We start from the raw sequence: 3,554 nt of genomic DNA on the forward strand, positions 1-3,554 counted from the left end.
GACCGGGGTTTAATCTGAATCCCAGTGATGATGACATCGTTCATCCTGGTGTACTGTTCTAATTCAGCAACTCTGCTTTCCAGGTGGGTGAGACGCCGGTCCTTCTCAGCGTTCTGCAGCCTGAGCGACTTTACTTCCATCACCAGGTTAAATGCAGAGGATGAATTTCACTGTACTTGAAGTGTGCATGTGACGAATAAAGGTTTTGAATGAATAAAGATGTAGAGTTTGAAGAGGAAGGGGGATAAAACAGTCCCCTGAGGTGCTCCTGTACTGCTGACTACCCGCTCAGACACACAGCCCCCAAGCTGCACAAACTGTGGCCTATCTGTGAGGTAGCCCATAATCCAGGAGATAATGGCAGTGTCCACCTGCATCCTCTGCAGCTTTTCACCCAGCAGCACAGGCTGGATTGTGTTAAAAGCACTGGAGAAATAAAAAAACATGATTCTCACAGCGCTGCCTGATCTGTCCAGGTGAGATTCAGCTCTCTGGAGCAGGTAAATGATGGTATCCTCCACCCCCACCTTAGGACAGTAGGCAAACCGTAAGGGGTCCAGGGAGGAGGTCACCTGTGATCTTAGATGGGCCAAGACCAGTCTCTCCAGCACCTTCATAATGTGCGATGTCAAGGCAACCGGTCTATAGTCATTAAGGGCCGATGGAGCAAGCTTCTTTGGGACTGGAACAAGGCAGGATGTCTTCCACAGCACAGGCACCTTCCCCTGCCCAAGGCTAAGATTGAACAGGTGCTGTAAAATTCAGCACAGCTGGTTTGCACAGGACTTCAGGACCCTGGGGCTGATGCCATCTGGGCCTGTAGCCTCGTTCAGGTGGAGTTTTATCAGCTGTCTTTTCACCTGGTTGCTGGTGACAGACATACAGGTGGGAGGGCTAAAGGAGGAGAGGGAGGAGGAGGAGGGGGCAGCGTTGTCTGCTATGGTGATGGAATCTGGGGTGTGTGGGGGGGAGCAATGGGTGTCAGCAGTCCTATTTGCTGAGGTGGCATGCGAGGGAAGCCCCTGTGTGAAAGTGGGGCCTGTAGAGCTAGGGGAGGCGGGGAAGATAGACAGGGGCCCCGCACTGAACCTGTTGAAAAACATGTTCATTTCACTGGCCCTGTTGCAGCCACCCTCAGCCTGACTCCCCCTCACCTTAAACCCAGTGATGTTCCTCATCCCACTCCACACGTCTTGCATGTTGTTCTGCTGGATCTTGCTTTCCAGCTTCCTCCTGTATGCCTCCTTGCTCTCTCTCAGCCGCACCTTCAGCTCCCTCTGCACACTCCTGAGCGTCTCTCGGTCACCCTCCTTGAAAGCTCTTTTTTTCTTATTAAGCAGTCCTTTCAGGTCACTCGTGACCCAAGGTTTATTGTTGGCAAAGCACCTCACTGTCTTTGCAGGTACTGTGCTATCAACACAGAAGGTGATGTACTCTGTTATACAGTCAGTCATGGAGTCGATGTCATTTCCATGGGGCTCACAGAGCACATTCCAATCTGTGACCTCAAAGCACCCCTGTAGAAGATCTATGGCTTCAGGTGACCAGGGCCGCACAGTCTTTTTGGTCACTGGTTGTCACTGTCCAATGGGTATGTAGGTGGGGGTGAGCAAGACCAGATTGTGATCGGATCTGCCCATGGGGGGAAGGGCAGTAGAATTGTAGGCATCCTTCACATTTGCATATAATAAGTCCAATGTTTTATTTTCTCTGGTGGGCCAATCCACATATTGTTTAAACGTTGGACATGTTGCAGAGAGAGAAGCATGATTAAAATCCCCTGAAATTGCTATGAATGCATTTGGATGTTGTGTGAGTAGTCTGGCAATGACATTCATTCGAAACTCACATTGATAACATTACCCGGATAGCTTTCTTTCATCTCAGAAATATTGCTAAGATAAGAAATTTAATGTCACTACATGACACGGAAAAACTAGTTCATGCTTTCGTTACCTCCAGGTTGGATTATTGTAATGCCTTACTGTCTGGATGTTCCAATAAGTGCATAAACAAGCTCCAGTTAGTTCAAAATGCAGCAGCAAGAGTCCTTGTGACCACATCACGCCTGTCTTGTCCACACTGCATTGGCTCCCAATCAAATTTCGTATTGATTATAAAATACTACTATTGACCTTTAAAGCACTAAATGGTCTCGCACCACAGTACCTGAGTGAACTTCTGCTCCTCTATGACCCGCCACGCCTACTTAGATCAAAAGGTGCAGGCTATCTGCTGGTACCTCGGATAGTGAAGGCTGCATCAGGGGGCGGAGCCTTTTCTTACAAAGCCCCACTGTTATGGAACAGCCTTCCAAGTAATGTTCAGGAATCAGACACAGTCTCAGCGTTTAAGTCTAGGCTGAAAACATATCTGTTTAGTCAAGCCTTTTGTTAATGGTGTTTATGAGGTAAAGGTGTAGATCTGGAGGGTCCTCAGACATCGAGTGTTTTGGTAAACTGGGATGTATGGATGCTGTCAGTCCCCACTCGCTTGCTCACTCGAGTTTGTTGACGGTGTAGTGGCTGGCTGCTTTATGTCCCGGGGCTCCCTCATGCCTGTGTTACCTTCTGGCTCTCCCCTTTTAGTTATGCTGTCATAGTTAGTTGCCGGAGTCCCTGCTTGTACTCAGTGCAATATGTATACTCTTCCTAATTATTCAGGTGACATTGGGCATACCTAACAACCTGTGTTTTCTTTCCCTCTCCCTCTCTCTCCCCCCCTCCCCCCAAATCTGTCCCTCTGAGTTACATGGAGTCAACAGGAAATCTTTTGGTGGAGAGGGTGGAGACCTCGACTGGCTATCGTAGCCTGCAGGGAATCAGCCGCCAGACATTCTGTCGCATGTCCCGGACCCGGTGAAATGTAACTGAATTGTCTTGGCCAGCCCTAAGGGTCCCATCTGCATCCCATCATTGCTGAGGAGTGTGCTCCCATCACCCAATCAAGCATCCAGCCAGAGCAGGTCATGATATTTTTTAACCATATTAACATGCCATTGTTGTGTATTATGCCTGATGTGAAGGCTCTCGTCTCTGCGAGCCTACCACACAGACTTAATACTTGTGTCATTTTTAGGACATACCTAACAACCTGTTTTCTCTCCCTCCCCCCAATCTGTCCCTCTGAGTTACATGTGTTAGGGTTTTGCTGGAGATCGAACCCGGGTCGCTGGTGTAGTGATCCAGCAAACCCCCACTAGGCAACCAGGGGAATGACTCAAGTGCAGAGGAGTGAGGCGAAAGTAGAGTAGAAAAAACAGTTTATTTACAATATACAAAATCCCAGGCAAAAACAAAAGTATAATCCAAACGCTCAGAAGATATACGAGAAAAATAAAAAATCCAAAAGTTCAAAGTCAAAACAAAAAGCCAAAGATAAGAAAAGGCAAAAATCCAAATGCTCAGAAGATCCCAAAATGGTAAACACAAAGTCCAAAATGTCCACAAGAAAACAAAGTACAAAAGACCACAAAGGCAAGGAACTTGGAACAGAGATCTCAGGTGATAACATAACAGCACAAAGACTCCGTGACTAGGGACCAAACTGAGGAA

Source organism: Neoarius graeffei, chromosome 20, assembly GCF_027579695.1.
Source record: "Neoarius graeffei isolate fNeoGra1 chromosome 20, fNeoGra1.pri, whole genome shotgun sequence".
NCBI classification, from domain to species: Eukaryota; Metazoa; Chordata; class Actinopteri; order Siluriformes; family Ariidae; genus Neoarius; species Neoarius graeffei.